Raw genomic sequence first — 11,993 nt, 5'->3', positions numbered from 1 at the left:
TTCTCTTGTATAATTGGTTTTATTTCCAAATGGTTTCATTATAGACATTACAACTAATAATGTCATATATGGCAGAGACGTTAATAAATAATCTTGGCCCTCTTGGTCGTTGAACAGGTCCCCCCACTCGGCTATAAATCTGACAATGGGTCTTGCAGATAATTTACGATTTGATAAACAGCAACACCAAGAAGAAGTCATAACTAGGGAGGGGAAATAAAATACAATATAAGAACATAAGTATCACTCATTAACCAATACTACTCAAAAGAAATTGGAAATGTATTTAAACTCATATTATGGGATTTGATTCCAACACTATAATTTTCATAATTTATAAATGTGCATAGAATAGGTTTAAGATCCTACTTAACCAAACCAAAAATAAATAAGGGATTTGTGGAGATAATGGACTCATGAATCGGGATAGTAAAGCCTATAAGAAAAAAGATAATAATTTTATATGTATGGTAATAAAACCCCCAATATGAGGCTCTGTCATTTATTGACAAGCTAAGTATAGTATTACCGAATTCAGTGTTTATTGGTTTAAGAGCGGACGACAACACAGGCTGCCACGTCATATATTTTGGTAGATTGTTTACTGTAAATAGTTAATTTCTCTGTGTCAAAGCACGTGGAGACATCATTTTAGTGTCACGTAATCAGTTCTTCACTGTGCTTTACCCCATACTCTCCGTCATCTTTCATGCCCTGCCCATTACAGGTGATTTATGTTCATAGAGAAGAGATAAAAGAAAAACTGGTACTTATAATTAAAATAAAAAGTTGTGTTAATTTTTATTAGTTAATATGATATTATGTCATTTGTTGCCACCCAAATTTTTTGATAATTTTATGGTTACAATCAGTAGTTTTGATCATTCTAAAACACTTTTCTAATATGGCATTTCTGTCACAAATTAAGTACTGTATAAGTGAGATATTTTACATTTTAGTAGCTGGTTTGTTAACCAATCAGATCTTGGTATAGTCCATGGGTTAGTTTAGGTTTGATTAGGTTAGGTTATATATTCTATACTGGTGCATTCAGTACGGTATACATATATACTAATACAAATTTATGACATACACTGTACACGCTTGTCCTATAAGTTCGTAGGAAATGTCAAATTTTCCCCTAAAATCAAAACTTTTTAATTATAAATTTATACCAAAAAATTGCAAAGAATAGAATCAAATCTATATAACATTTTACATCCATCAAGCATAATTTCAACTTCCAAATGCTTGGTGGTAACAAGTGAAATTTTACCATTAATACTACATCATCCACAGAACAACTGTGGATAATATGAATCAAATATAAACACAGTACTCTGGTACTAAGGGACTCCACCACCACTACCCAATAATGGCTCAGTACAAGTTATGAAGGTGTTATTTGACTGTGCTGGCTGGGCAAATATCCAAAGGGTATTTGACCATTAGGTGTGGAGATTGTGTATGATTTTACTACGATTTTAATGGGATTGTGGACAGGATGGCTGTGGGCATTATTACACTTGTCATTACATAATAACTTAAATGTTAAATGCTTAATCATTATCTCCCTTAATTATCTTCTGATACTCCAAGATGTCCCACTTCTCTTATGGACATATAATGATGTAGGCTGGATTGGGTTAGGTTAGCTTGGGTTAGGTTAAATGAGATAAACATTTTTTAGTCTATACCTGATACCTAAACTGTATCATAACCGTTAAACATTGAGCTGTTGGTTTTCTTAATAAATTGATTTATAATTTAATCATGTTTTATCTTCCTAATCATTAATTTTACATGTTCCTATCTCTACTTGGTCGATTTTGTTACAATAGTTTAAAGTTATCAGTAAAATAATATGTAGTATTTTCTGTGGCCACAAGATCTTTGTTTTATTTTAGAACCTTCAAGATATTACATTATATTTATAATTTCTTAGTTATTTAAGTTATATTGGTAATATTAGTAAATTGAAACAAATTTATACAGTAAAATCATTCATAAATATATTGAATAATAATTATTCACATAACTCATATACAATAATATGATATATAACTGAGGATAAAATAGTCATATAACCCCTGCCTACCTGTTGCTCCTGCCACCAGACCAAACCCCCACACACAGCAAGTCTCTTACCTTGTCCAAAATGTCCTCACAACTATTATAAGTCTCTCTCTCTCTTACAACACCATAATCCCTGCACACTTATCATTCATGTTCAAACACAAATGAGTCCTCACAATACAATATTACAGCAATACAAACCAATTTTCTTCAGAATATTTTTCGATGCTGTGTTTGCATGGAGGAGGGCATGGCACACCACACCCTTCTTCCCAACCACACACACTTCCTCCCAACCACTCCTCTTCTCCCCATCCACACACTCTTCTCCCCATCCACATCTTCTCTCCACATCTTCCCATCCACAAACACTACCTCCATCGACAAACCTCCTCCATCCACACACCCAAAAGGTTGGGTGGATGGGAAGGGAGTTGGGATGGGTAGGTATGTGAGTTGGGTTGGAGGGGAGGTGGTGTAGGAGGGGGGTTGGGTGGGAGAAGAGGTGCGATGGGAGGGAGGTGGGGTGGGAGGGAGGGTTGGGGTGTTTGGGAGGGAGTGTTGGGTATAAGGAAAGGTGTGAGAGAGGGTGAGTGTATGGATGGGAGTGAGGGTGTGTGGGGGAGGCCCTCCCATACACACCCTCACTCCCATCCATACACTCACCCTCTCTCACACCTTTAATGTGTGTGGATGGGACTAAGGTTTTCTCATTTCTTTCAGATTGTGTGCCTCCGAGGTGAACGTCTGACTGAAGTGAAGGCGTGGCTGACTGTGGACCTACAAGGTGCTTCTTGGAGGTAATAAAGGTAAAATTTATTTTGTTATAGTTGATAGTACTAACAGCACCGTAGTTAGACGTAGAATGCACAGTAGTAACTCCGCCTTGTTCAGCCGAACATGCCGGTCCCAAGCCCGGATAAAGGAGGAGGGCTACTGCAGTGTTGTATCTACCATTGCCATCTAACAAACACTTACAATATAAATTCTTCTGAAAAAAGGTAATATCTTCTGTCAGCAACAGAGAAAAAAGAAATTACATATGTACTGTACATTGTGTACTATGATTTTATATCTTTGTAGATAGGTAATAAAAAATAAAGAATTGAATATACAGTATATTTTTTATTTTCATATGTATACAATAACAGTCCAGAAGTTGATACAGAAATGCAAAATATCCTTGGTCATATAGCCTCATTTTATACCTGCATTGTCTAGGTACAGTATATATTAATTTACTGGCCATTCCTGCAGTCTTATGTTCTCTTACACCTACATTACCAAATATTAGCACAGAAAAAACTTGGAATGATTGGCAACATCACCAGATATCTTTCTCCCATGTCCTGAGAAATAATCACATTACAGTACCATTATTATTTCTCTGCAGATACATCAGTGATGGTGGGGCCGTCACATTATCAGCTGTTGTGGATTTCTCAAACATCTGTATTGCAGACTCCACATAAGGTGCGTATATTTCACTAGACCTTAAGGTTTTATAAAGTATCTTTTGTCAGGTTTTGGTCCTACACAAAATTTAGCTTTAGATAATAATGGAAGTCTTGTACTTTGTGAATAATTTTGGCCAGGTACAGTAGATATATTTCTAAATTTATCCAAGTGACCAAATCTTTAGGGGGGAGGGTGGGTCCATAAGTTGTTTATTACAATTTTACAAGATTTTTGTTTTTATTTTCAGGTAAAACACTTCCATTCAGCAATTGTTGTGCAGTGTCCAGATTGTCAACATTTAGTAAGTAAAATTCTTACTGTACTTTACTTTCATTTACTGTATATGGACAATACCTGTACTTTCAAATTAATAATATGTATGCAATCAAAAATGTTCTTTATGGTCATGGCCGACGAATTTCAAAATGAACACTAGACGCCCGTTCTCTCTGTAAGGTTATCAAAATCCTGCGTCCGAGGCATCTGTATCTCGGATGCATTTTTTGTGCCATCTGTGGGTATCTAGTAGTTTTGATTACATGTACCCAATTGGGCATCACATGGGCATTAGTTTGTAACAGTTATACAATGAAAGTCACTTTGATGTCAGTTGGTGATAATTATACATAGGACATGATATATACATTAAGTTACCCAGAAGCCATCATGTGGGTGTATCCAAGTTGATCACTTTAGTTCATGTTTCAGGTATAGTTTACAGTTCTACTGTACTTGTGGTTTATTTAGAAGATCATTATCATTCAACTTCGGAATATGAAACGTAAAGTTTATTCAATATTTATTTATTTTATTATACACAGATATCGTAGGAGTGCAAACCATTTATAAACACCTCCCAGTGCAAGTGCCTCTACCACTACAAATGCCTCCCCCGGTACAAACGCCTCCCCCGGTACAAACGCCCCCCCCGGTACAAACGCCTCCCCCGGTACAAACGCCTCCCCTGGTACAAACGCCTCCCCCGGTACACTGAACAACAATTACATATTACACTTAATATTACAAACCACTAACAAATGGATCCATGGGAGATATTCAAACCTCTCGCAATCCGTTTGACTGATGTCCGTGTATCTTGTTGTATACCTTGCTGATACTTCACCTGTGGACGAAAAATATATTATAAAATGGAAATTTTTGGCAATCACAGCAAAACTGTGGCTACCATGATAGTTAATGATGCTACTGTACATAATGTATCTTGCTATTTTTAATACTTTGTGTGGCATTAATCGAGGTTCACTCATACAGTCTTGAATGCATTAGTACTTTAAATAATTTCTCAAGTTTTGCTAAATCCTAAAAATATTTCGGTAATACTTAACTTTCACATTACACTATTCTTATAGTGAACAGAACACCAATTCTGTTCTTAGTAAGGTGGTAGTCATCAAGGTGTGGGACGCTGGACAGTAGTGGTCACCTTGTCATGTCTGGTTCATCTATCTTCCACACCAACTTCCTGCAACATGATTATATGTATTTAGATACTCTACATCTGAATTAATTAAGCTATTTTATATCACTACCAATACACCATATTGAGGTTAACTTGTACTGTATATTCTTAAATGCACTATTTTTAGTAATATCAAGTTTTGCTAAATTATATAAAAAAAGGTTTCAGTAATACTTAACTTTTACATTACACTGTTCTTACAGTAGTGAACAGAACACCAATTCTGTTCTTAGTAAGGTGGTAGTCCTCAAGGTGTGGGATGCTGGACAGTAGTGGTCACCTTGCTGTTTTGTCTGGTTCATCTATCTTGTACACCAACCACCTGCAACATGATTATTTGTATTTAGATATTCTACATCTGAATTAATTAAGCTATTTTATATCACTACCAATACACCATATTGAGGTTAACTTGTACTGTATATTCTTAAATGCACTATTTTTAGTAATATATCAAGTTTTGCTAAATTATATAAAAAAAGGTTTCAGTAATACTTAACTTTCACATTACACTGTTCTTACAGTAGTGTACAGAACACCAATTCTGTTCTTTCTTAGTAAGGTGGTAGTCATCAAGGTGTGGGACGCTGGACAGTAGTGGTCACCTTGCTGCCTGGTTGTGTCTGGTCCATCTATCTTGTACACCAACCACCTGCAACATGATTATTTGTATTTAGATACTCTACATCTGAATTAATTAAGCTATTTTATATCACTACCACTCCACAATATTGAGGTTAACTTGTACTGTGTGTTCTTAAATGCACTATTTTAAATAATATATCAAATTTTGCTAAATTATATAAAAAAGGTTTCAGTAATACTTAACATTCACATTACACTGTTCTTACAGTAGTGTACAGAACACCAATTCTGTTCTTTCTTAGTAAGGTGGTAGTCCTCAAGGTGTGGGACGCTGGACAGTAGTGGTCACCTTGCTGCCTGGTTGTTGTCTGGTACATCTATCTTGTACACCAACCACCTGCAACATGATTATTTGTATTTAGATCAATCTTAATGCATTACTACCAATTATTTCTACCAATACACAACATTTACTCCAGAATTTTTTGGAATCTAAACTTGCATTCTTATATATATGTGATATATCCATACACTCAAACTCCCTCCTGTATAACCTTACACATGAGCTTTGTCCTTCCTAACTTTTGGCTGCAGCAGCCTTTTCATAGGCATCATCCCCCCCACATGCCTTCACAGTACATGCTATTTTTTGCATCACATTTTTAACATGCACTCCATTCACCATTGCTTGAACACACCACCAGCCATGCAGGAGCTCCCCTCCACTGTACGAGCGTTCCCCCACTGTACGAGCGCCCCCACACTGTACGAGCGCGCCCCCCCCACGGTACGAGCGCGCCCCCCCCACGGTACGAGCGCGCCCCCCCCCACGGTACGAGTGCCCCTCCACCGCCCAATGCTCCTCCTTTCCAACCCTTCACACAAAATAAGTCCCTCCTCTTGAGTCTTACTTCCAGTAGTTCTTTGGGATGGCCATACTAAGATCCATAAGTAACTTACCTGAGGAGGCTCAAGTAACATGCTGGGCGTTACATCTTGCTCAAGGTGTCCGTCACTTCCTCTACATTGGCATTCACGTACATCAGCTGTTACCTGTAACATATTTAAAGTTGTAATTTATGTACAATGAAGATTAAACATACAATTTCCATCTACCACCAGACTACATGTACTTATACCGTCCCCAATTGTTTACTTAAATACCTTATCTACAAAAGACCTTATTTTAAGTTGCATTAGTTTTTTAGTTTTCTTAATACCTCAACAACTAACATTTACCACAACAATAGTATAGCCAATCATAACAAGCCTTCATCACCAATACTGCTACACTACTAAATCTCTCCACACTGCTTCATACACAACACAGTTTACCACAGTTCACTTACTGAACCCTCCCTTCCTTCCTCCCACCCCTCAAGCCCCCTTAGGTGTTCCCCTTGACAACTTGGTCACATTTAGCTTGAATGAAAAACTTTACCAACACACCCAACTTATAGTATACACCTGCTCACCCCATATGCCAATACACAAGCCATATAGTCCCCCTACCCCCACCCTAATTACAACAAGCCACACCCACACAATGTTTAAATATTTCACAAGTCCCACAAGCTTCCCTTGCCTAAATAAAACTCAGTAAGTCGACTTTACCTGTTCTGGCATTTTAAGTCGCTTCTCCTTAGGTTCAGTATGATGTTACTTCTGGCCAGCTTAACCTGAGGAGAAAGTCAGTACAGTGCACGATTAGATTTTGAAATGGAAACTGCAAAGTATGCAAGCTATTGATTTTTAATAATTTAAACAAGTGAAATTTTTTCTAGCTTAACTTTCTGAATTCATGATCAGTTAACTAGTGGCAAATTTTAAGTTACGTTCTTTAATATATTTGTTATCCAATATATGAACCTATATAATAGGTAACAATATTAATTTGGGTCAGTCTAGATTAGTTACATTTAATCTAAGTTAGGCTGATTAGGTTAGTTAAGTTGTTAGTTAAAACCCACCTACAAACAACCAGCTTTACTTACTATTAATCACTTTACTACTACTAATGCTCACTAATACTGTAACTAATTGGCATTTAGTCCTGTACATTTTTATAGCACTTTATTAAGCTTTCCCAAATCTCTACAGCTAATCTTAATTTGACTCCCAGCTCAGTCTATCTAGACAGTCCACACAGTTCTCCAGAGCCCTTTGTGAAATTGCAGTTTCGTCCAATATGCCCTCGTATTTTAGAAATTAGTTTATCCTGTGTATTTTGGGTCGATTTAATGGAATTTGACCTTTATTTCCAGGGGAAAGAACCCTCTTTAGAATTATATCCCCCCCCCCCCCAAAAAAAAAAAGCATGGAAATCTTTAATCCTCATTCTGACATTCTTTTGCTCCCTTGCTGAAATGGTGTTAGAAATATTTCAATAAGGAGATCTGAAGGTTGGGATGGGCTTAAAAGTCAGGTGTGTACTGGCCGAAACTGCAATAATACTGAGCCTCCAACACACAGTCCTCCAGAGCCCTCCAACACACATACAGTCCTCCAGAGCCCTCCACACACACACAGTCCCTCCAGAGCCCTCCAACACACACACAGTCCTCCAGAGCTCCCTCCAACACACACACACATATCCTCCCAGAGCCCTCCAACACACACAGTCCCAGAGCCTCCACACACACACAGTCCTCCAACACACACACACACACAGCCCCAACACACACACATACACACAGCCTCCAAACAAAACAAACACACACACACACATACCCTTCCAACACACACACGCACACACACCTGTCCAACACACACACACACACCCCCTGTCCAACACACACACACACACCCCCCTGTCCAACACACATATACACACAGCCCTCCAAAACACACACACACACAGCCCTTCAACAAACACACACGCACACAGCCTCCAACACACACACACACCCCCCTGTCCAACACACACACCCTCCAACACACACACATCCCTCCAAAACACACACACACACACACACACACAGCCTCCAAACACACACACAGCCCTCCAACACACACACACACACAGCCTCCAACACACACACACACACACACACACACACACACAGCCTCCAACACACACAAGCACAGCCTCTCAACACACACACACACACACACAGCCCTCCAACACACACACACACAGCCCTCCCACACACACACACACACACACAGCCCTCCAAAACGACAACCGTGTCTGCCAGACCTCATACACAGACCGCCAGACCTGACACACAGACCTATTAGGCCCCAAACAGTCAGCCCCACACACACACTCCACTGCCCAGTGTAGGAGCAGTGTTGAGTGGTTTATGGGCTGACCATACTAGCTAAGATATACAATTAACTTAACTGATGAGGCTGAAGTAACATGCTGGGTGTTAAATCTTGCTCAAGGTTCTGTCACTTCTCCGTTGGCCTTCACGTACATCAGCTGTCACCTGCAACATGTTTAAAGTGGTTATTTATGTAGAATGAAAATTAAAGTTGCAACTTCCATCTACCACTAGACCACTTGTACTTAAAACTGTCCCCAACTGTTTACATATATCATTACCTCCACATTAGTTTACTCAATTCCTTCTCACCAATACAGTAATGCTACACTATACTGTACTACACGTCTCTACACTGCTTCACGCACTATACACAAGGTTTACTAGACCTTCCCTCCCTCAAGCCCCCTTAAGTGTCCCCCTCGACAGCTTGGTTACACTTGGTTTGAATGACAAACGTCACCACAACCACCTGCTCACCCCATGTACAATTCCTTCATATGGGAACAACCTATCCTATACACAACACCCCACACTCACACAAAATGTTAAATGACATCACAACAAGCTACACCCACCCACACCCCCTCACAAAACATTAAATGACACCATAGCAGGCTACACCCACTCACACCTTCACACAAAACGTTCAAATTTACCTCAAGGAATACTTTTATGTAGTGTGAGAAGCTTCACTTCTCACTCGTAGTCTGTTGTCCCCACATACTGCACCACACTGATGACCACATACTGGACCACATCAATAACAGAGGGCTTTGTACTGTAGTTAGATCTGTAGTCATTCCTTGATCTGGAAAAAAAAATCACCAGCACATTGTAATACGTAGATTGGCAAAGGTTAAATTGATCTTCAGGTTAAATAAGCTGGGGGATGAATCTTCAGGCGAGCCAAACATTAACATTTTCCAGAGGTTAATTAGATGGTTGCTGCCTTATTTACCAATACATTTTAACGGTGTCTATATATAGATCTCAACATTTATTTTAGGAACCCGGTGTAATTTGTTTTTTTTGTTTTACAAGTAGACAACCAACGAACCTCTAGGTTAGATTACGTTACGGTGTTAGGTTACTCTACGGTGTTTGGTTAGTTTTGGTTGTTGAGCAATGTGTTTTTCCGGTGGTAAAATCCATGGTTGTCCACTTAAAAATTACCAGGAACCGTTGATGTTACTGAATTTAATATATACTGTCTTCTGAAACACGTCAACCTCGACCTACTGAAACGTCTCGTCTCTCCTCACCGGGCGCCCAGCCTAGCCTCGCCCGGCGCCCAGCCTAGCCTCGCCCGGCGCCCAGCCTCCCTGACCTGACCTCGCCCCTTGCCCTACCCTGCTCCTTGCCCGGCTACTTACCTCGCCCTGCCCTGCCCTCTACCTCGCCCCGCCCGGCTCCCTTACCTCGCCCCGCCCGGCTCCCTTACCTCGCCCCGCCCGGCTCCCTACCTTACCTTACCTCGCCTCGCCTGCCTCGCTCCCCACACCCACCCCACACCCTGCTCCCACCCCCCCCCCCCCTGCCCTGGCCCTGCTCCTGCCCGCCCTGCCCGCTTCCCGCTCCGCCCCGCTTCTGCCCTGCCCCACCTCACCACACCTCACCCTGCCCCCCACCTCGCCCCTGGTCTGCTCCCTACTCCCCGCCTCAGTCTCCGCCCGGTTCACTCCTTGCTCCTGCCCTCAGTCTGGCTCCTCTCACTCCTACCTCCCGCCCCTGTCCGGCTCCCCACCTTACCTCGCCCCGCCTGTGCTGGCTCCCCCACCTTAATCCCCGCCCTGCCCGGCTCCCTCACCTTAACTCCGCCCCGCCCGGCTCCCACCTTAACCCGCCCCTGCCTGGCTCCCTCTACCTTAATCCCCGCCCTGCCCGGCTCCTCACCTTAACCTGCCCCGCCTGGCTCCCTACTCCAACTCGCCCTGCCCGGCTCCCTACCTTAACCTCAGTTCTGGCCCGGTTCCCCACCTTACCTCAGCCCTGCCTGGCTCCCTCACTCCATCCCGGCCCTGCCCGGCTCCCCTCACCTTGCCTTGCCCGGCCCCGCCCGGCTCCCTACCTTACCTCGCGTCGCCCCGCCCGGCTAAAACCCGTAATAAATTCTGTTTCAACTCCCAGAAATCGTAGTTAAAGAGTAAGCAAAGAACTAGCCAGTAAAATATGTCAATTCCGCAAAAAAAATAGTTACATATTTTTGTTAAACCGAGTCATTATGGCGCAGTTTTAAATGCAGAGTACAGTAGTGGTGATGAACGTTTTGGGAAATGCGTAGTTATTGAGTTATGACCACCCGGCTCCGTCATAAGTGGGTCGAGCTTCGAAGCAGAGGGAAATGTGAAATAAAATAAATACAGTAATCTAACGCAATCTGGTCATTGTACTCACTTACTGGTTAATTATTACGTGAATACGGATGTATGATTTACGCTCGTTACCTTCCGGCTTATAGTTCAGGCTCGTTTGTCATGACTCATTTGGCGGTATATTTGCCTAAAACATTAAAAATTACTGGTTAGAAGTTAGAGAAACGCTTAATATAATACTAAACCATCTTAATGTATTAGTTTAAGCTGCAAAGTAGGTACCATAGGCCTTACAGCCCAGTGAAACTTTGGGGTGGGTACGACCCAATGAGGCAAGTGAATTGCTCCAACAACCGGCCGGCAACTTTTCTTACTTAAATCAGCTTTTATTACGCCTTAATTAACTATATTAAACACTATCCTAAAGAATATCCGAGTTATCTGGCCACTTTGCATACACACGATCGGGGAAAATATTTACACGTATATAATGGAGACTAGAGTTGTGGGGGTGTGAGAGCTTACCTGCCTGTCAGCTGCAGCTGGTGAGTGGTGAGTGGTCGGTGAAGAAAGAGGTAGGGGCGGGTTAGTCGAGCCATTTTATACGAAGGTTCAGAGTGACGTCACGAAGGTTCATTGAATCATTTTGATGCTTCATTGAGGCATTCGAAGCTTCGAAAACTAATATACGTTAAAATACGTATAAACGTCAAATTTGTGGTCTAATTTCACTTTTGATTCACTTTTAGGATATAATACAACGAAAAGAGCCGGGAATCGAACTCCTGGTTACCTACCCACCCCCTACCT

At 41.1% G+C, this 11,993-nt stretch overlaps 2 long non-coding RNA genes across 4 annotated transcripts; one reads left to right on the top strand and one right to left on the bottom strand.

The window, feature by feature from the left end:
• Window positions 1-2,366, bottom strand: LOC121864711. The gene is made up of 2 exons (XR_006088642.1): window positions 2,278-2,366; window positions 1-203 (listed from the first exon to the last, which is right to left on the bottom strand). It is a non-coding gene; the product is annotated as an uncharacterized LOC121864711 (long non-coding RNA).
• Window positions 2,367-2,696: 330 nt separating this feature from the next.
• On the top strand, window positions 2,697-7,904 carry LOC121864627. 3 transcript variants are annotated; one of them, XR_006088624.1, is made up of 4 exons: window positions 2,697-2,885; window positions 3,470-3,549; window positions 3,782-3,835; window positions 7,246-7,904. It is a non-coding gene; the product is annotated as an uncharacterized LOC121864627 (long non-coding RNA). The 3 variants fall into 3 exon arrangements; XR_006088623.1 differs by lacking the exon at window positions 7,246-7,904 and adding an exon at window positions 4,932-5,446; XR_006088622.1 differs by lacking the exon at window positions 7,246-7,904 and having other exon boundaries at window positions 3,782-5,446.
• The last annotated feature ends 4,089 nt before the right edge of the window (window positions 7,905-11,993 follow it).

Source organism: Homarus americanus, unplaced genomic scaffold (assembly GCF_018991925.1).
Source record: "Homarus americanus isolate GMGI-L3 unplaced genomic scaffold, GMGI_Hamer_2.0 scaffold57965, whole genome shotgun sequence".
Taxonomy (NCBI): Eukaryota; Metazoa; Arthropoda; class Malacostraca; order Decapoda; family Nephropidae; genus Homarus; species Homarus americanus.
The sequence above is the reverse complement of the archived record's forward strand: the minus strand, read 5'-3'. Positions and strand labels throughout refer to the sequence as shown.